The sequence below is a fragment of the Herpailurus yagouaroundi genome, unplaced genomic scaffold, assembly GCF_014898765.1.
Source record: "Herpailurus yagouaroundi ecotype Mexico unplaced genomic scaffold, PumYag 160, whole genome shotgun sequence".
NCBI classification, from domain to species: domain Eukaryota; kingdom Metazoa; phylum Chordata; class Mammalia; order Carnivora; family Felidae; genus Herpailurus; species Herpailurus yagouaroundi.
The window spans coordinates 9668969-9691309 of NW_024412401.1; the positions used below are offsets into that span (position 1 = coordinate 9668969).

The window sequence follows — 22341 nt, forward strand, 5'->3', positions numbered from 1 at the left end:
TGACATTGCATTGACAATCACCCATAATCCCTCAGCAGGAGGGAGAGAGAGAGAGAGAGAGAAGAACCATTGGCTCAGTTGTGATCATGTGACTGTCGGCATCACATACTACTCGTATTGCAAGATATCACTCATTTATCAAGTTAAAATTTATTAGACATGTTTGTTCGTCTTGTGGAACACTCACAGAACAAGTTACTTGCAATCCAAGGTTTTCCTGTATCACTTAATTTACTCAGGTGCTTGGTCAATCTACACTTCTCTTTCATGCAATTGGAAAACATTAAAAAAGTTGTACATACAGGGACGCCTGGGTGGCTCAGTCAGTTAAGCGTCTGGCTCCAGCTCAGGTCATGATCTTGCAGTTCATGAGTTCGAGCCCCATGTCAGCCCTGTGCTGACAGCTCAGAGCCTGGAGCCTGCTTCAGATTCTGTGTCTCCCTGTCTCTCTGCCCCTCCCCACCTCGTGCTCTCTCTCTCTCTCTCTCTCTCAAAAATAAATAAAAATATTTTTGAAAAAGTTGTATGTACACACACATACACACATATGTAAGTTTATATGCTATACCTTCTGTAACCTTTTGCTCATCTGTTCTCTCCGACTTTATAAGCATGTGAGGTGGGTTTTATTTTTTATATTTTTTAATTTAATTTAATTTTTTAAATTTTTTTTAACATTTATTTATTTTTGAGACAGAGAGAGACAGAGCATGAACAGGGGAGGGGCAGAGAGAGAGGGAGACACAGAATCCGAAACAGGCTCGAGGCTCTGAGCTGTCAGCACAGAGCCCGACGCGGGGCTCGAACTCACGGACTGCGAGATCGTGACCTGAGCCGAAGTTGGATGGTTAACCGACCGAGCCACCCAGGCACCCCTGTGAGGTGGGTTTTATATTTCCTATTTTATAACTAAAGGAATAGGGGGCACAGAGAAGAAGCAACTTGACTGAGCCAAAGGCCTTGCAGCTGATTAGGGATAGAGCTGGGGTGTTCTGACCCCTTGGCAATTTTTCTTCCTCCATACTGCTCTGAAGACTGTGGAAGGGAACTGCACTTGAATTTGGCGCCACAGGATTCCCAGCTGATAAGTAACCAAAGGAAACAGCGTGGCTGAAATCCAATTAAAAGTTAAAATCCCACTGGGCAATCTCTCCTTAACTGACGACAGGAATTGCTGTCACTGCCCTGTCTCGCCACTTTGCAAACAGCAGGGATGTTAGCAAGAGCTCACGGTGAACAGCGAATGCTTCCCAAGGGAGCGGTGATTGCTTTGGCTGGATTCTGCCGTGGCTTTTTTCTGGTGATGAAGAGGCTGTAGTCAGCCAATCAGGGGCGGTAACCATTTTCTAATAACCACCTCAGGCTTTTGGCACCAAATTCTCTGGCACTGTCTGGGGAAGCTCTTTTTGCTACTTCATGCTACTTGTCAAAGTCAAGCTGTTTGTCTCATTTTTCTGGGAAACTGGACGCTTCCCGTCAAATTGCTCACCTCAGTGGGATCCAGCCAGCAAAGTACTCCAAGGGGGTGCTGATTGTCTGTGACATGTTTTCAAAAATGACCCCAGTTTGTATGGCTTTCCTATGGTCCCATGTTGTGTGAAATCAGGATGTGGTCCTGAGTTAATGACATAAGGAAGCACTCTGATGCTTGTATTGCCTTCTTGGTTTTCTTGAACCTCACATGGACTGGCTTCATCCTGTGCAGGAGTCCATAGCTCTGCACCTTTCCTCTCCACTTCCTGTGCAGGCCTTCCTCTGGTTTGTGGGCTGTTAGGCGTCATCTTGTTCCTTCAAGGCTCACACTGAGCCGCTGGTCAGAGTTTTTGTGGGTGGTTTCTGCTGCCTGCTTATCATCCAACCCCAGTCTCCGGTGTTCCTTCCCCGTTTTTAAGCCTGCAATAGCTCTTTCCCAGTTTGTCTTTAGCTTGCCCTTTCAACTCTCCCTCCTGCCTTCATAGTAGGTAAGGAGGAGTTACCCTCCTTTTCAAACCTTGATTTTGCAATACCGTCATTTTTGCCGAATTGTGTTTATAAGACTAATGTAAGTATGTTAAACTTGGTATCGGTTTGATGACTTCGTCAAGATTCCTTGCCAGGTTGTGTGTGTGTGTGTGTGTGTGTGTGTGTGTGTGTGTGTGTGTGAAAGAATCTGCCTAAAATCTTTGCTAATCTAGTTTTCTCCTAAATGCAGTTACACATAATGCCTCCTAAAACAAATTCTCTACATTTGTCATTTGGCAGCCTCCTGCTGTCACTCTGGAGCATTAATAAGTCTGAAGATTAGTCTTCATAACAGAAGTATGAAAGTTCTGATGCAGGTAAATACCACTGAAGACTTGAAATTTCGAGGAAGTTTGGAGACTTTTGTGGAGACTCTTAAGATGCTCTCTGTCAGTTACCACAGTGAACTCTCTCCCCATAGTGTATATTATGCTCACACTGAGTCATTCCATGCGGGTACCATATATGTTTCTGATCTGGGTAGATAAGCCAGATTTATAGATTTAAAGGAGGCTGTATCAGCTGCTGCCGGGAAGTTTTTCTTTAGTTAAGAGCCCGTGAAACTTAATCCTTGACATTTCAGGAGCTGCAGTTTGTAATAAAATCAACTTTAGTCTAGACCATGGTTATATGGTCCTAATAACATGGTAGAAATAAAGGGCAAGCCCTTATTCTAATTTCTGACATCCCTACAAATTTATGTTGTGTGTCTTTAATTGAAGGATTTATTGCCTTTCCCAATAAAAATAATTGCAAATTTTAACACTTTCCTCCAACCAAAAATAAAATTATAAGGCTTTATTACTTTTCCATTGCTCTTAAAGATTTCAAGGTTGTCTGGGGGCTTCCCGAGGGCATTAACTGTGGTCTGATTCAGTCATTACTTTATCCTCAGAGACTTAGATGGCATCCAGAGCATATGGAAAGTGCCCAATGAATGAAATGAATGAATGAGTGGAACCAGATAGAACCAGAGTCACCTTTTAGTAGCCTACCTGTATAATTTCCGGGTAATGTAGCATTTAAAAAGGGACAGTGATAACACATTTCTAAAAGGAGATGAAGGGCATATTTAACACTTTCCAAGAAGAAGGAATGCAGCTTCTATCACTTGATCTAGGTCTTTGATTACGGAGGCATTGAGAATTCCCTGTGGCTGAACATGGGCAAAACTTTTAAGGCGAGCTGAGGGCTCAGGCTGCCTGGTGGACATCAATACTCCCATGGAGCACTTTCCAAGAAGAAAAGTGTGGGCTTGCTGTCTTTTCATCAAAACTCCTAGAACTTGGCTGGCTGCCTGGTTTATCCCAGGACATTAGTCAGCCCACAAATCCCACATTTGTTTATTCAGTCCGGAGCAAGTGAATACTGCCATTCTCCCATCTCCTTTGTTGGCAAATGCTTTGTTAACCTGAATTGAGCTCTGCGACACAAAATGAAGTGACTAATCTTTTGGGGGTTTCCCCCTCCCAGATTCTCTTATGAGCCACTAAACTGATAGGCCACAAAGCCCCATACTGTCGTTTTCCCTCATGCTGCCCTTTTATTCTGACGGTTCCACATTGTACTTAAGGAAACCAATACCTTCCAGAGTGTGGTTGAAGTGGCGCCACCATTGAGAAAAGGAGGTTACTGAACTTTTTAGTCTTGTGAGAAAATGTTAGCAAGCAAAGGGAGTTGAGTTTGATGATTTATACTTACGCAGTCTACTCCTGGGCATTGGCAGTAAGTGTCACCTTGTACTCTCAGAAATTTTTCCGATTCTGAACACGTGAGTCTGAAAGCACGGGAGGTAGGAATCTTAACACAGACAACCAATTTGGATGATCACATAGTTCGTATGTCGTGGGTCTGGAATATAATTTAAAAAGGATGTATATCCTTAATCACTAGGCTATTTGTGTATCTTCAAAGATCTGTAAAGACCTGGAATTTTTAGCTAAAGTTTAAGGATCTGTGTTTCTGAATTGTCATTGACCACGAAAGAGCGGTTAGTTTGGAAGACAGTTGAGGTACAACCTAGTACACAATAGAAGAGGGGGTAAAGGAAATCATAATATTTAACATTCTTGCCATAAACCCCAGCCATTTTTACAGCATGTTGTACATAGCAGCTGAGCAGATAATTCTCATTAATAGTTAGGCCTGTGGAAATTCTGTTTGGTTCATAAAGCTTTGATTCTGTGTCTACCATTGATAACCTGTTTTTTTTTTCTCTCTCTCTCTTCTTCCTTCAACTCTTGACCAGAGCTACCTTCCAGAGGATTTCTTTCTACCACACTCTTCCTCCCCAGTGTGAGAGAATACAAGTACATGTTGATGTTTGAAGCAAGAACATTCAAGAACTTCTGCCTGACTTTTAACCCAAGGCTTGGATTAGTATAATCTTTCTAGTTTTTAGTGTGAGGCTCGGGGATCACAAAGGTTGTTTCATCCATGAGACTTTTGCGATTTGTTATTCTATTTTCAGACCTGAGATCTGGAAGAAACCGAAATGGGTTTTAAAATAGCCATTAGCTCAGGAGATACATAACCAAGGCCTGTGGCAAGAGCTTTTAGTCACATAGTCTGAAAAAAAAAGAAAGATATTAAAAAAAAAGTTGTTTCCCAAGAATGATCACTCCCACCATTTTCCTATAGAGGAACAGGAAAATGTGTAAATAATTCCTGGGCCTGAGTGCAAATGATGCATGTGCTGGAAAACAGAAATCTAAAGTCATAAAAGATTTTGTCCTTTGTAGATACTTCTCCAGACGTGAGTTAGGTATTTTTGGATTTGACTCATTGCAAATCTTCACTGAGGGTCACCTGGATGGCTCAGTTGGTTAAGCATCCAACTCTTGGTTTAGACTCAGGTCATGATCTCACAGTTCATGGGATGGAGCCCTGCGAGGCCCATGATGAGGCTGCTTGGGATTCTCTCTCTCCCTCTTTCTCTGGCCCTCCCACCCCCCGAATCTCTCTCTTAAAGTAAATAAATAAACTTAAAAAAAAGAAAATCTTCATTGAGCACCTTGTGCATACCAAACATTCTGCTATGTTATGAGGGTTTGGGGGCCTCCACTATAGTCCAACTGGGGTACAGGAAGGATGAAGAGAGACTACATATAAATATAGCACAAGGCAAAATAAAATATGGTATACAACACGCTATGGGATATAATAGGGGAAGAGGTCCTATTTTATTAGTGGAGTCAAGATATGCATTACCAAGGTCATGGCATTCTTGCTGGGTCATGAGGATAGAATCTTGGCAGATGAGGAGGCATTCCAATGCAAGAGAATAATAAGAGCCAAAGTGCAGCTGTGAGAAAGTTGAAGGGAACTATGACTATTGCCAAGCAGGGTAGGGGCAGGGAAGTGAGGGTGGCTGGGTTTATATCATGAGTACTGAGTCTCATGCACACAGTTGAGCGTGCCACCCTCCTTGAACCACTGTTTACTGCAGAACCATGGCTCCCCCCTGGCTCTTCACTAGTCTTACCACTGCTTCTCAGTCACCTTTCCTGGCTGTTCTTCCTCAGCCTGAGCTCTACATATTGAATGGCTTCAGCATCCCATTTTTAGCTCTCTTCTCCTAACTTGCTATCATTTAAATACTAAATATTTAACATCTACATGCCAGTGGCCTCTAGATCCATAACTCTCCCTTGACCCATGCCCTGACCTCTCGGCTATATATCAAATTGTCTGCTGGACACCTCCACTGTGATAATTTGTAGGCCCGGATTAGAACTCTTGATTCTTAGCTTCCACCCAACCTCCTCTGCTTTGCTGCTGGAAATCCTCCTCTTCCACCAGTCTTTCCCATCTTAGTTAATGGGCTTGCCATCCACCTAGTTGCTTAGGGTCCCCCGAACTTGGAGTCACTCGACATATGGCCTTACCATTTAATAACACATATTGTGAATTCACTTCTACCCCACCCCACACAAGTGGCTGTTGGTTTTTGTTATAAGCCTCATGGTGGTAAGATTTGCCTCCAAATGCCCATGAATTGTTGAGACAAAAATAAATATTAAATTAAAAAAATTGATTTTCTGGAGATCGTCTCTTGATTCCTTTCCAGAAATTAACTCCCAAGTTGTCCAGAAGAGCCTTGTTTTCTTCAGTTTGCACGCACGTTGCAATCTGTTTTTCACATCTTCCAAAAGAGTTTTCACATTCTCTCGCCTTTCAGACCAAGCTGCTGTGGATTAGGTACACAAATACATGTCTTCATGTATCTGTCATAATAGTGAAAATGACAGTAACGATAAAAATAATAGTATTCCTACTGCTAGTAGGACTCAACAGCATCTATTCAACCTTGCCATGCACTGTAATAAACACTGTATTCACTGCTGGTTTAAACCTCACAGTGGCCCTCTGGGGTGGATACTGTCATTGCCTTCATTTTTGACCCGCTTAAGGTCACACAGATGGGAAGTGGCAGAGAACCAAGATGTGAACTTATTTCTGCTGGACTCCAAAGTCCATGTTTGTAACCGAAAGTAATTTAGAACACTGCGCCACTGAACAAAAGTCGTTGCAGCTTCTAGTTCATAGAATATTTTGGCTGACCACACTCAAGAAGACATAAAGAATAGAGCCCTAGAAAGGTGGTGTAGTTTAATGAATCGATCCTATTTATCTACCTTCCATAGGACTCAAGGTGTATTCTTATGTAATTTTATCTGGGAGGGCTGCCCCAAAATTGCCGTTCATTTAATTTTCTCCCCTTCTCAGTCTCTCCGATGGTCACCTTCACTGACATCAGAAGTATAAAGAGAGAAACTAGGGAGAAACATGAACTGAACAGGAAAACAAAAAGAATTATTAGAATTATTATTATTATTTCCCGGAGAGAACCATTCTTTGCAGCCCTTTCAAATATTTGTTTCTTTTTGGATTTGATAGTGAGAGTACCACACAAGCATGAATGAAAACAGAAAGATATTGAATCAGTCAAGATAAGCCAGGTTATGCTGTGGTAACAAGAACCTCAAAATCTCAGTAACTTAAAAAACAAAGGATTATTCTCATTCATGACACATGCTCATCCATGCTCACATCAGTGGCTTTTTTTATTCAGCATCAGTTTGTACCCCTATCTCTTCCTTCTGGTCACAGGCCCATTTTTTTGGTCTTTCTGTAGAAACTACCCCAAGGAAAATCTGAACACAGAAGTTCTCTGAACTATTGGTTTTGTTTGAGGCTCTAAGTGCTTCCCTGCAAAGCTGATTACCCCCCAGTGCCTTCTTCACTTGGGATCTGGACCATCTTGTGGTTGAAATAGTCTAATATGTATTTCTTGGAGATATCTTTGGCTCTGAGAGTTCCCCCAAGTGAGACAGTATTCTCTAGTTTCAAGCAAGGGTTTTGGAAGCAGATGGGAGTCTGAGGTGCCTTTGTCATACTAATTGTGTGACATTGTGCAATGTCTTAACCTCTCTTTCAGCTCTAGTTTCCTTATTTGAACTAGGTTGTCGTTCATTATTTGAACAGGGGGAAGTAATTGGATTTGAGGGAAGGCAGGAGATAATATTAGTAGAAATTGTTGATGAATTGGGTGAGGCAGAGGGAGGAGGCAGGATGACTACCAGGTTTCTATCTCAGGCAACTGGGTGGTGATGCCTTTTATTCAGGAGGAGATAAGAGAAATGATGTGTGTGTGTGTGTGTGTGTGTGTGTGTGTGTGTGTGTGTGTGTGACAGAGAGAGAGAGAGAGAACCACACAGAGAGATGGACATACAGAGAAAGATGTCAAATGTCAATTTTGGACATGAGGATCTGAGGTGCTTTGTTGATAGATATATAAGTGGAAATTTTGAGTTGAAGTTTTATTTTATTATTTAATTTCAAAAAAAATTTAAAAATGTTTATTTATTTTAAAAATTTTTTTATGTTTATTTCTGAGACAGAGAGACCCATGAGTGGGGGAGGAGCAGAGAGAGAGGGAGACACAGAATCCGAAGCAGGCTCCAGGCTCTGAGCTGCCAGCACAGAGCCCAATGTGGGGCTCGAACCCATGAACCATGGGATCGTGACCTGAGCCAAAGTCAGACGCTTAACCGACTGAGCCACCCAGGCGCCCCATGAAATTTTAATGATATCTAGGACAGAGGTCTGGACTGATTAATAGAGACTTCAGAGTCCTTTGCGTAAAAGAGATAATTGGAGCTATAGTAGTAGATGATATATACTTCTGAAAATGAGGAGACGAGAGCCTAGGGTGAGGGTTGAGAAATTTTCTCTATAATAGCCTCATAGACAGGGTAGAAGATTCTTCAAAGCAAGTTTGCTCTTACGATACCACAATTTTCCTCTTACATTTCTGGACATCCTTTTTCTATCAGTGAAGAAAACGATTATGTTGTTTGCTTAGAGTAGGGAGGCAGGCTCTGATAGAGGTCCTCAATAGAGATACTTAGGTTTAAAATAATGGCCAAGGAAAGTAGGAAGGAGAGTTAATCAAGTGAAAGGATTGAGGAGATGTATTGAAGTTCTAAAATCAGATGCCATATGTTTGTCATGACAATAATCTGAGTGGTTATAACATTTTCTTCAGGAGTGTTCTGCTTTGAGGTACCAGGATGACATTGACCCTATGTTGGGAGTTGGCCCGATAAATGCAATACAGGGAGATACATGCATGGATTTGAGGACACTGGTGGTGAGTAGTTCATATGCCCAACTGTTTGTAGTTTCTTTAGAGGAAGGCTGAGAGACTGTGGGGGAAATTAAGACTCAGGAACTGAAGGACTCAGTGAGTTTGAGGACTAGGTGTGTGCAAGGGAGGATCCTGAAAGGCATCTGGGTCAGAGAATGCAATGTTTGCAGTTAAGATTTTGGGTGTGGAGCCATTCTTGGTGATGACAAAGTTCAGGATGTTTCCCTGGCAGTGTGGGGGAGTCTAAGCTGAGTGAAAGCGAGATTTGTTATTGTGTATTTGAGGTCAAGGAACAGTTGATTGAAGGTGTTGGGTGGATTGCCCGCAGAGATACTGAAGTTTTCTAGATGTGGGCAGGAGTGGGGTTGAGGAGGAAAGAGGAGTGTCCTGTCCTAACGAACGTAACCAGAAGGTCAGCAGATGATAGAAACGTAGAATTGTACGTGGTAGTATAGTCAGAGGGCATGGATACCAGAGTGGAACTCTGGTGGTTCTAAAGTAGATCAAAGAGCTCATAGCTTGTCACTCCTACCCTTAGTCGTATGGGAGGTGAAATACATACCATAATGTGGGGAGATGCTTTGCTTTTAAGATTTTTTTTTCCTTTTACATACAGTAAGGAGATTCCCGAAGGCATAGTGGTTTGAAGAGAGAAGCCAGAGAGAGGAAGTGCAGAAATTAAGGGGTTAAGAACAGGGGAGGTAAACTGGCCTTCTTCTGGCATAGGAGGATTATAGGAGTGGAACCCTTGATTGAAATTAATTGACCACAGATATTCCAAAGACGGAGTGAGTCATTTGGTGACAAAGATGTCTGAAGGTCTGAGGTGGGATCTGGCCCAGTCATGTGTGGGTGGGCTCACTGTGTGGGAACTGGGGTCATGAAGGATGTGAGCATGGTCTGTCTCCTGTGTGCAGGGTGGAGGGATCAGGCCTCTTATCCCTGGGGTGGTCTCATGATGTGATGAGTGGCCACATGCAAGATAGTTTCCACTTAACATCTCATCTCTAGCCTCATGATAAAGCCGAAAGGCGGCCACAGCGATAAGGATAATAAAATATCTGCCTTTCTTCCATCCCTGGAGCTGAGAAGATTCAGTGAAGTCATTTGTGGAAAAGCACTTTAAAAACTGTAATTGCTAGATGTATGTTAAGTTTTATTGTTACCCACACCTTTGATGTCTTTCTCTGCGTGCTCATCTGTGTATGTGTAACATATTCCCTAGGATAATAAGAGCTTCCCGTTGATAAAGCCAAGATTCTTTATTTATAGCGTTGGGCTGGCACCTGGGCTGATTCTCTTCGGTGATTATGTAGTCTTGATGTGGACTGGCATCTTTCCCTGGAGTTGGTCTCCCTCAGCAGCTTCTCATGGCCAGAAGCTCCATCTCTGTATCTTTCTGTTACAAAGCCTGGATTCCCTTCTAGACCACCCACCAAGTTCCTTGCTCCAGGCTTAAGAACGCCTCCAGCTCCTGGCTCATTTGCAGAGCTGAGCTGACTGGCATGCCTTAAGCCAAGATTTCCAGGTTCCCCTGGATGAGTTGACAGAAGACATCCACAGGAAAGTGGTGCTAGACTCTGAGAATTGCAGTTTGAAGCTGTCTAAAATCTTTCACGGAGACAGGCAGCTTTGATTCTAACCAAGAGAAAGGCATTCCTTTCTGAGTATTTCCTCGCTCCCTTTGAAATTGAACTGAGACTGTACTCGAGTTTTTAGATGTTGGATATTCTTGGAAGGGGAAAGGCAGCTTCTGTGGTGGAATAGACTTTTTAAAGGGTAATTTCCAAGCAGGTTCATTAGCTTTGTTCTGTCATCACTTTCCTACAGATGGTGATTTTGTTTTCCTTTCACGGCCTGGGACATGGAGACTGTTTTTCTGCAGAAACCACATGCCTGAGAGTAATGGGGTGCACCTATCTCTGTCGTGCAGCGCGATACGACACGCTTGGTAAACGAGGAAGAAGTGCCCAGATTATTTTTAGTAAAATGTGATTTCGTCTCGAGAGAAGAAAACTCGGTTATATGTTCCCTTTTCTCTCTTAGCTTACAACATTATGTGATGGATGTATTCTATGCTGGGTGGGCTCTTACCCCTGCCTCTTCATTCCGGAATAAGGGCCATTTTGGGCCTTCGGGTAGGAACTGCCTTGGAGAATCGCCTAGAGACAGAAGTTCTTTGAACTGCCACTGATTTTGTCTGAGGCTTCGAATCCTCCCCTGGAAGGCTGGTGACCTCCCAGTGCCTTCTTTCTCAGATCGCTCATGTTGACTTCTCTCCAGAAATTCTGATTTTTATCCATTTGAATCTCCCCTGACTTCCTTTACAGCACCATCTGGGTGGCGAAGAGTTGGCATTTACTAGGTAAACATTAATGTGTTTAAAATTCCCGTTCAACTTACATTTTCTGCCTTGGTAATGCTGCTCTTCCGGCTTCTTGAGAATTCCCCAAACTCCATGCTGATCCTTTATCACGTCACTCCAAACTGCCTGGGGCGTTCCCCTCAAAGCATAGGGATTTGGGAGGTGAGGATTTCTGTTAGAGTCTCCTTCTCTAGAATCAGCTTTGGAAGACAGCTGATCCCAGTTTCCAAGGATGCACAGAATTATTGAATCCTCCTTTTTTTTTTTGTAAGTCAGGGAAAATTTAGCATGAGTGTTCCTTGTGGAATGGTACAGGCTGTTATGTTCAGACAGATCGTAGCATGGATTTTTCTTACCATAAACAGACAGATGTATAGTGCATCTTTTATTTAGGAGACGGGACTTAATCATTGCCATCTTCAGTACTTAGTGGTGTTGCCAAAACGGTGTGGTCAGAATGAGGGAGGGAATAAATGAAGCTTCAGAGAAAACATGAGCTGGGTTGAGTCATGTAAGCAAGTATCTCAACTTTCTCACCTAACGCACTACCGAAGTGTGTTCCTGTCATCACAGAGTGCCAATTTAAAAAGAAACTGAAAAAGGGGCGCCTGGGTAGCTCAGTTGGTTACGTGTCTGATGCTTGGTTTCGGCTCCGGGTCACGATCTCACCGTCTGTGAGTTTGGGCCCACACCGGGCTCTGTGCTGACACTATGGAACCTGCTTGAGATTCTCTCTCTCCTGCGCTCTCTGCCCCTTCCCCACTCACTCTCTCTGTCTCTCTCTCTCTCAAAAATAAAGTTAAAAAATTTTAAAACGAAAATAAAAAGAAACTGAAAAGGATGAACACACACACAAGCAGCCACGTGTCTAGGAAGGATGTAGAGACGTGAGATACGAAGGCAGGCTAAAGCATCTCTGGCCACAGAGTTCTCCGTGCTGGCCACAGGAGTTCCATAATACTTATTGATTGGATTGTTTTTTGAAAGACTACAATGATCTACCGAGAAAGGAGCCTAAAATGTCTTATAAATCTTAAAGAAGAAACAGGCTTTAATGTTCCATATTCAGCTATAAAACACAAGTCCAAAAGCTGGCTGTATGTTGGGGTCCAGATGAAGAAGGTAAAAGTAATCAGTGGAGATGGGCAAGTGTCCAGAATCTGTTTCTATTCTCCTTTTCTTCATTCTTCCCCAACTGAATCAGACTACTCCACAGTCCTGTTTTCCTGTTCACAGCTGTGAAGACAGTAGGGTCCCGGCCCTCATGGACCTTATAGTCAGTCAAGGAAGGCAAACATTGAACAAATAACTGTAGGTGTGAAAAGGGTCAGGGAAGGAAAAGTTCAGGATGCACGGGGGTGTAATTGAATTCAAGAGATCACGGGAGGTATTCCTGAGGAACTGTGAGCTGAAGGAAAAGAAAATTTGATTAGGTGACACTGGGGAATCAGGCAGGGAGTGGGAGAAGGATATTCTAGGCAGATACGACAGTATGCACAGACTTGGATTTGAGAAAGTGTGGTTCATTCAAAGAACCTGAAAGGTGGGGTTTTAGAGCATAATTGTATGTTTTAGGGACAAAATGGGAGTCAGTAATGTTCTAGTTTGGAGGAACTAAAGTTCATTGATTCATTGATTGAATCATTAATGTTTATCAAATGATTGCTATGTTTCAGGCATTGCGTGTGGTCCTGAGGATGTAAAGTTGAATAAGGATGTTCCTGCCTTTCAAATGCCAATAATCCTTGGAGAAGATATGCAAACATGTGAACACTATACCATATGATATGCATGCCCTTCAAGGTAAGTGAGAAGGTTTAAGTACAATCGAGTGGTCAGTTTCACTTGAGGGGAGGGCTGTAATCAGGGAAGATTTCCCAGGGAAAAGTTTGGTGCAGTGGGTATAAACACTTTTCGGAGAGATAAGGAAGAATCAAGGCATCTAAGACAGAGGGAAGACTGTGTACAAGGGCAGAGGGACCTGTGACGACAGAGTACAGGGAAGAAGCTACAGTCGGGCAGAACTAAAGCGTGGGGCACATGATCAAGTGCCTGTTATTTGTCATGGCAATGGCAGTAGGAGTCTAAGTTTCCTCCAAACAGTTAACTTATTCTTATACCCTAAGATAGACATTAACAGAAGCTCACAGAACCAGAAATCAATGCACATGTAAGTGACCTAAAAGGTATTTTGTCCAGTGTAGTTGTTGACTTTGCCTGACCCAATGGACTTGAGTTGGGAGCACATAGGCCTAGAGTAGCTGACAGCCATCTTGTGACACACGGGGCCTGAAAGCAGAGCTAGTTTATAGGAACATAAGAGAGAGATGGGAGAAAATTAGATCCTGGTGACGTTATTCAAGCCACTGGATTAAGCCACACCTGAAACAGGTGCATTTCTAAATTCTTCAGTTACAAGAGATAAGTCAGTTTGCATTTTTTGCTGAAGTCAGTTTGATACATATATATATGTACATATAAGTTATATGCATGTATATATTTTTGGTCATTTGCAACCTAATAGATATATTTGGCCTCTTAATTTACAGTTCAGGAGACTAATTTTCAGTACGCTAAAGTGACTCAATATCAAGTGGTTAGTCAAAAACTGAGACTAAAACTGAGGTCTCTTGACTCAGAGGCCAGATTTAGGAATATCCAGCATTTAAAAAGCATATGCTTGTGAAGACCTAAATATACATGTATCTAGAGATCTGTTTTGAGGGAACCACATATTTGAGAGTGTGACTGAGTTTAGTTTTAAAATGACATTTCCAAGTGACAACATTGCAGAAAGAGCATCACTTCATGGTCTATTTGCCACTAATCATCATTGTGACCTTGGGTGTATCTCTGGGCCTGAGTTGCTCATGGGATGTAATTATCTTTAATTCCTCTTCCATTTCTATGATTTGAAGAAGAAGTACACTCAATGTTCAATTACCCATGGTGGATCTTACATATTCCTACATATTCTGGGCTAACCTTCCTTCTGGATTATTTTTGATATTATTGGGTTCAATGCCACAAATATTTACTGAACACTGATCATGGGCTAGGGGTTGCAAAAGAGAGTAGTTATTTCTAGTCAGTATTACTTACATACTTTTGTATTCTCAGATGCAATTTGATATTGTTTGTAGCCCCAAACAATCCAGGGAACGTGTGATCCCAAACAAGAGCAGGGTTAGAGAGAGGGCTCGGCTTGACTCTGTGCATCAGTAGGAGAAGTGAGGCTGTTGTCGGCAGTCAGAGGGAGGCATAGAGCAGAGTCCTGAGGAACACAGGCAGGTTGGAAATACATTTCCGTCTGAAACAGAATTGGGGTTGAATCATAAGTCTTTAGAAGATCAGCACCATACCTATCACTGTGGATACCTTTGGGTCCTTTAAAAAAAATTTTTTTTTAATGTTTATTTGTTATTGAGAGAGAGAGAGAGAGAGAGAGAGAGAGAGAGAGACAGAGCATGAGCAGGGGAGGGGCAGAGAGAGAGAGAGACACACAGAATCCGAAGCAGGCTCCAGGCTCTTAGCTGTCAGCCCAAAGCGGATGTGGGGCTCAAACTCACAAACCGTGAGATCATGACCTGAGCCGAAGTCAGACGCTTAAGCGACTGAACCACCCAGGAAACCCACCTCTGGGTCCTTTAAGAGTGGTTGTCTCCAAGTTTGGGAACAATTTACTAACATTTTTCTTTGTATGATATTATAAGCACTTAATTGGTTGATGAACTCTTTTGGATAATTTTTTTTTGTCATATAGCAATTAATGTGATTCACCCAAGTAATTTTTTAGCTTGTAGTCCGTTTCTTAGCCTGTCCACAAACAGTTCTGTCAGCTGCACAGTGACCCGGAGTTCCGCAGCTCCACCCGAGTCTGGGGAAGGGGCAAAGACACCGGCTGGGCAGCTTGCTGGAGCCAGGTGCTGTCTCCTCTCTAACCACGTTGGCCAGTGTGACCCTGCACACGTGATGTGAATTCTTTAAGCCTTAGTTTTGTCATCAGTAAAATGGGAATAATTGTATCTCTCTCAAGGGATTGCCCAGCACAGAGCCTAAATAAATGTTATTAGATAATAGTGTATGAGTGGGGTTTCGTTTGAACTGTGGTCAAGTGAATTATTAGGTTCCAAAGAAAGAAAATGACAGGCGCACAAGACAGCCTAACTTGTAAGGTCAATATACAGAATGAAGACAAACCACAGTTTGATAATTTCACTTGGCCAGAGGATAAAAGTCCCAGGTTGTCCCAGCTTAACTTACTACTGTGCTTTGTAACTCTATGAATGTTATTTAACCTCTCTAGATTTCTATATCTTCATAGCTAAGTTGAACATAATATTGCAATCCTATTTTATAGAAACTAAAAGGAGACAGTGAATATTAAAGTCTTTGTGATTGAAAACATGAATGTGAAAGTTCATGTTAATATGGTACAGTTAACCTTAAAAATTAATATGGTTATATACCTTTCCTTTTTTTTTTTTTTACACAATACACATTATTTTATATCCATTGGCCTCTACCACTTATTAAAATAATTCTTTTCTCTATTTTATTTTATTTATTATTTAAAAAATTTTTTACATTTATTCATTTTTGAGAGACAGAGAGAGACGGCACAAGCAGGGGAGGGGCAGAGAGAGAGGGAGACACAGAATCCGAAGCAGGCCCCAGGCTCTGAGCTGTCAGCACAGAGCCCGACGCGGGGCTGGAACTCACAAACCGTGAGATCATGACCTGAGCCGAAGTCGGACGCTTAACCAGCTGAGCCACCCAGGCGCCCCATCTTTTCTCTGTTTATTAATTTCTGTGAGGCTAACACTGCCTTTGTACTTTATAAAAGGGTTCCAGAAAAGCTGTATTTGTCAAATGTTTCCACTATACCGTTGAAAATTGATAACTATTGTCAACTTATTTTTTTCCACCAAGAAAATAATTGTTCCCTTCTAAGGAACTATTAATTTTTAGGACAATATTTTAACTCTTCAAAAGATTATCTGGGACATGTGTCAAGCCTTTACTTTCTTCTGCTAAATATTTCGTTTTTTTTTTTTTAAATATTTCTAATAGTATCTGTGCATCTAAGCTGGGAAACTGCAAAAATCCCCTAACATTTTCAGATCAAGCCACGTGTATTTAATATACACCACCTCAAAGAGGAAAATTACCATAGCACTCTGTAGTGAGGAGAGAACTGAGAGATTTCTAAGAATATATGGGTGTAACTTTCTGTTAACTGAGAGTGATTGGCATTTCTTGGAAACCTGCCTCTAAAATAACCTGTTTGCAGCCCCTTAGTTTTGTTTGGTATAAAGGAAGCTGTCGCTTACCCATTCAGCTACCAGAAGCTCTCTTTACCATCTTAACTGCCTATAGATATATTATATAAAATTTATGTTTGGGGCACCTGGGTGGCTCAGTCAGTTAAACTGTCCACCTTCAGCTCTGGTCATGATCTCACGGATCGTGAGATCTGTGTTGATAGCTCAGAGCCTGGAGCCTGCTTTGGATTCTTTGTCTCCCTCTCTCTTTGCCCCCCGCCCCTCAAAAATAAATAAGCATTAAACATTTTTTTAAATTTGTTTATTTAATTTAGCTTTTTAAAAAACACATTCTTTCTGTTTCAACTTGAGAGTTGACTGAAATAAGACGATGTATGTAAAACTAAACTGTGGTCTAGATCTAAAGTCATTATACACAACTAGGGGATTTTAATAAAATTTGAGGTTTTGGAATTTTAAGATCCTATTTCCAAAAGGAGGAGTTTTGTTTCATCTCGTATGCTTGGCCAAAGAGCAACTATATGATACTGATAAAAACAGTAGTCCCAAAGAAGAAAGAAGACTTAGAAGAAAAAGTCAAGCCGAATTGATTTTGTCTGCAGAACCTGCTTTAAAGGGGATTTTGAAATTATCACTAGATATGATCTTTGATGAAAGAGGTTGGGGAGGGAGGTTTGCGTAAAGCACTTGAGAAACCTACCTGGTCACTTTGGGATACACAGCACACTCGAAGTCTAAACCTCAGACTTCATATACTTGTTTCCTTTTGCCTCCCCAGTAAAGTCTTCATCCATCCCAAGACTCTTAATATGTTGCTCAGGCAGATACCACTGCTGGAAGCTGGAAGCTGGAAGCTGGAAGCTGGCAGTGGAGTGGGGTGGGGAATGAGTTTGGGGGATCGTTTTTGCTTTTCTTGGGCTTTACTGGATATCTGTGCTTCCCTATTTTCTGCCCCCCACCTCCCCCACCATCCTCAGCTCTGAGTTCAGAGAGAGGATCTGCACTCTCTGTGGGCCGTGGCTCAGAGAAAGCGTTATCTGGTCTCCTAAACCATATGGATCAGTTCACCATGAAATTTCATAGGCTCCAGTCCGCACATTAGACTTTCATCTGGTCTGCCACTGACATTCTAGACCATTGTTCCTCCATTTCATTGGCACACTGTTGGTGGTAAAAGAGAGGATTTTAGATGCTACATGGATAAATCTTTTATTTTGATTGTTACATAATTAAAAATATTTTTTTTGACGTTTTATTTTATTAGAGACAGAGACAGAGCGTGAGCAGGGGAGGGGCAGAGAGAGAGGGAGACCCAGAATTCAAAGGAGGCTCCGGGCTCCAAGCTGTCAGCACAGAGCCCGATGTGGGGCTTGAACCCACAAACACGAGACCATGATCTGAGCCGAAGCCAGAAGGTGAACTGACTGAGCCACTCAGGTACCCCTTGATTGTTATGTATTTTTAATGCATAGGAAAAACATTCGTTTCCATTGATGCAATGATATAAAGTTTCTGTAATGTCTTTAATTCTTCTTCATTTTAAAATTTTTATTTTTTATTTTAGAGAGAGAGAGAGAGAGAGAGAGAGAGAGAGCACAAGCAGAGGAAGGGGGCAAAGAGAGAGAGAGAGAGAGAGAGAGAGAGAGAGAGAACCCCAAGCAGGCTCCACAATTAGCATGGAGCCTGATGTGGGGTTCAATCCCATGACCCTGGGCTCATGACCTGAGCCAAAATCAAGAGTTGGATGCTTCATGGACTGAGCCCCCCGGGCACACCTAATTCTTCTTTAAACGCATTTATTTACATTACAAGTGTGTGTTGATTTAAAGACAAACATTAAAAGAGCTCTGGAGGATCTCAGGTGTGGCAGAAAACATGAAGGTGGCATGTGAATGGGTGAGGTTAGCTAAGCACTGTAGTAGACCCTAGGCTAGCTCCTTGCTTCTTTCCAGGCCCACAAACTAGTTAGACTCCAGAGTCAAGATGTCCTTTGCAGGTTGGCCTTTACCTTGAGAATGTCAGGCAATCATGGGGAAACACACCTCAGCAGGTTCTAGGGGACCTTTAACCTAGAGAGTGGTGAAGAATATGAAAGGAGGAGGCACAGGAAATGACTGAAATAGAGAAAAGGACATTTTGACTTAACAGTTGGATTTGTGAAGGTTTCCTGAAAGAGAGAAGCCTCAGTTGACTAGCAGGAGCTAGCCAGGCGAAGAAGAAGAGGGAAGAAATGATGTATTCTACTCTCATTTCTTAAACCATGAATGCAAATTTTGAGCTCTTCGTTAATTTGAGAGAGATGGGAAGGGCCAGGCTATCTGTAATTTCATTTCTGACACAGGCTTTCGAGTGTATGCAGTTTGGTATGTACCTCTTTTCCTGTGAAGGACAGAAGGAACAGGGTAACGGTCTTCTCTGTGACCAGTCCCACCAAAGGCAACTAGGGCAATAGCAAAATAGGGCAACCACCTGAGGGATGGCCACGCGTCTGAAACAAAAGCAGAAAAGAGAAGGAATTTCTTCCTGTATTTAATATGTTCCAGAAGTGTCCCATTTCTTTGTTTGGGAGTGTCTTCCAGCAGGGAAACTGTTTCTAAGAATGAGGCTCTGCTTAACTCTGGAGGGGACACGAGGAGAGACCAATGCCGGGGATCTTGCTCTTCTTGGCAGCTTTTATCTTTTCTTCTTTTTAAAAAATCTATGTATTTATTTTGAGAGAGAGAGAGAGAGAGAGCATGAGTGGGGTAAGGGCAGAGCAAGAGGGAGAGAGAGAACACCAAACAAACTCCACACCATCAGTGCAGAGCCGGACGCGTGTGGACCTGAAGATTATGACCTGAGCCAAGATTAAGAGTCAGACACTTAACCGACTGAGCCACCCAGGTGCCCCTATATTTCCTTCTTTATCTTTCCTCCTTTTTTAAAAATTATTTTTGTTTAATGCTTAGTTATTTTTGAGAGAGAGAGACAAGTGTGAGCAGGGGAGGGGCAGAGAGAGAGGAAGACACAGAATCCAAAACAGGCTCGAGGCTCTGAGCTGTCAGCACAGAGCCAGATGTGGGGCTAGAACCCATGGACCGTGAGATCATGACCTGAGCCAAAGTCAGACACTTAACTGACTGAGCCGCCCGGGTGCCCCTATATTTCCTTCTTAAGGTATGCTTGATAGAAAAGTCAACTACTGGCAACCTCAGCTTGGAGGGGTTTGAGTTCTTTTTTGAACATGAACAAAGAAATGCAAATAATATGCTCTTTCAGAGTAACGTAGAACAGGGATGTCTAATAGAAATATAAACTGAGCCACATTTATCCTTTAAAAAAACTATTTTAAACGTTTATTTTTTTGAGACAGAGAGAGACAGAGCATGAATGGGGGAGGGGCAGAGAGAGAGAGAGACACAGAATCCTTAGCAGGCTCTAGGCTCTGAGTTGTCAGCCCAGAGCCCGATGTGGGGCTTGAACCCACGAACTGTGAGATCATGACCTGAGCCAGAGTTGGACACTTAACCGATTGAGCCACCCAGGCGCCCCTACGTTTGTCATTTTTTTTTTTTAATGTTTTTATTTATTTTTGAGACAGAGAGAGACAGAGCATGAGCAAGGGAGGGTCAGAGAGAGAGGGAGACACAGAATCTGAAACCGGTTCCAGGCTCTGAGCTGTCAGCACAGAGCCTGATGCGGGGCTCGAACTCATGAATCGCGAGATCATGACCTGAGCCAAAGTTAGATGCTTAACCGACTGAGCCACCCAGGCGCCCCCACATTTGTCATTTTTAATAAACATATTACAAAAATAAAAAGAAATAGGAAATTAATTTTAATAATATATATTATTTAACTCAATATATCTAAAATATTTTAATGTGTAATTAATATACAAAATGCTGAAATAGTTTTCATTTTTTTCATGAAATAATTTGATATTGGCAGCGTATTTTCCACTTATAGCATATGTTAATTAAGATGTTAAATTGTCACTGGAAATAATGTTTAAATTTTATAACATATGCGGTTGAAAAAGTAGACATATATCTAAAATGTTTCAAATATACTTAAAGTTTTCCAATAACTGAATTGAATATTAGTTTAATATAAATAATTATATTTATTATTTCAATTAACTTAAGTTAAATGAAAATAAAATTTTATTTCTTCAGTTCCACTTAGCTATATTTTGGGTGCTCAGTACTCCATGAGGCCGAGTGACAACCAGATTGGACTGGTTTTTTGGGGTCACTTTTAGCCCCTTTTCTTCTGTAATGATGACCAAGGTAGGAATGTCATAAGAAACCATATGTATGAAAACAAATTGGACAAAGCTCAGAAAACCTCATTCTAGATCAAGATCCGTCATTAATCATGTTTTCCTCTCCTGTAATTCAAGGAGAATGGCACCTGTTCCTCTACCTTGTTGGTTTTTGCAGAAGATACTTTGAAAGTTTCATTGAGGGCCATAAATAATGGATTTATGGGGTTTGAATGGTCCTCAAATATCTTAACCAATGGTTCTTGATTGCTTGTCCACAGACCAAGCATGTGCTTTCCCCATGACATTCTCTTATAACCCTTTTCCCCAAATCTTTTCTTTTTTTTAATGTTTTAAATGTTTTATTTATTCCAGGCTCTGAGCTGTCAGCACAGAGCTCGATGCAGGGCTTGAACTCACAAGCTGTGAGATCATGCCCTGAGCCGAAGTGGGACGCCCAACTGACTGAGCCACCCAGGCGCCCCTTACCAAATCTTTTTGTAACTGGGTTTAACAACTCCAGTTCCTCCGAAAAAATCCCCACCACCATCCCGTGTCATGACTTCAATTTCATTACTCTGGACCCTCTCTCCTGAACATGTTCTTGTTTGTATTATCCTTCATTATGATGGCTTGAGATGAATGTACTTAAGATAAGATTTGATAAGTGTGAGGCACAGTAGGGCGGTCATCTTCCTGATCTAGATACCACGCATCTATTAATGCAGCCTCTTGCCTTTGTTATTTGCTTGCTTTTCAATTTTTTTCAAACCACAGTCTGTTGCTTCATATCAAGCTTATCAGTAACTGAAACCCCCATTTTCCTTCTTCCTGTACTTGTTTAATTTTGTTTTACTTTTTGAAATGTTTCACCTTTTTTTTTTTTTTTTTTGATAAGAAAAGAAAGCTGATCTTGCCTCTATACCATTTGAGGCAGTTCGATTTCTTTTTACCCCATCCAACATTTTTAAACCACATTGTATTCAGTTTGAACAGGGTGTCAGGGGGTGAAGGGTTTTAGGTAAGTACCTCTCAAAACTTTAATGAACACATGTCTACGCTGTAGCTCTTACTAAAATGCAAATTCTGATTCAGTAGATCTGGGGTAATGTCCAAGATTTTACATGAGCAAGCTCCCATGGACTACATTTTGAGTAAAAAATTCTTAGGGTATCTGAAGATTTTTTGTTTTTTTTTTTTAAACCACCGATCCTCCTTCCACATTTTCTTCATTATCACAAGAATATACATTTTCTCACTGTAAAACAGCTCTCTGAGATCCTTTAAAATCTTAGCTGGGGCTTATGTATGCAGAATTTTGAAATTCTCATTTCCTTAAGGGAAGAGGAGCCATGTATACCCTTCTTTTGGGTTTCCTCATAGTCTGATAGGATGAAGACTATCACGGTGTCCATTTTTATTGAGTTTGTTTGGCTCCCCAACAAGAGCTAGGGAAACCTTAGGGAAGGCGGGGTCCACCAAGGCAGTTGTCAATCTCTGGAAAATATTTTTCTGATTGGTCTTGTTTCGTATTTTAACTTTATTTTCCTCAGTTCTGATTCATTTTGTCAAAATTAAAAAGAAGTCAATGCGAAACATAAAATGTGCGAGATCATTTAATTTCACTGGAAGGTGGAAGAGAGAGGAAGGCTGAGAGAGGGCGAGGAAACGATTTGTGGAGAAGTGAACTTAGTCCTGTTGGAAGGTTTGGGGCCCCTCAGTGCCACTTATACTCCCAGATGCAGACCCAAAGTGAAGTAAAATTGAGGTGCTTCTGGGGCGCCTGGGTGGC

The 22341-nt window shown here is 41.8% G+C and overlaps 2 long non-coding RNA genes across 7 annotated transcripts in view; both read left to right on the forward strand.

Annotated features, from left to right (window-relative positions):
- Positions 1-742, forward strand: part of LOC121034525 (uncharacterized) — a 28077-nt gene extending 27335 nt beyond the window's left edge. For all 3 annotated transcript variants that reach the window (XR_005792481.1, XR_005792483.1, XR_005792482.1), the window contains one exon: positions 698-742. This is a non-coding gene — a long non-coding RNA (uncharacterized LOC121034525). The remainder of the gene's footprint in view (positions 1-697) is intronic.
- A 93-nt stretch (positions 743-835) lies between these two features.
- LOC121034527 (uncharacterized) overlaps positions 836-22341 on the forward strand; it is a 132444-nt gene continuing 110938 nt past the window's right edge. For 3 of the 4 annotated variants that reach the window (XR_005792487.1, XR_005792490.1, XR_005792489.1), the window contains exons 1-3: positions 836-882; positions 12695-12821; positions 14822-14992. This is a non-coding gene — a long non-coding RNA (uncharacterized LOC121034527). The remainder of the gene's footprint in view (positions 883-12694; positions 12822-14821; positions 14993-22341) is intronic. The other variant, XR_005792488.1, reaches the window with a different exon arrangement.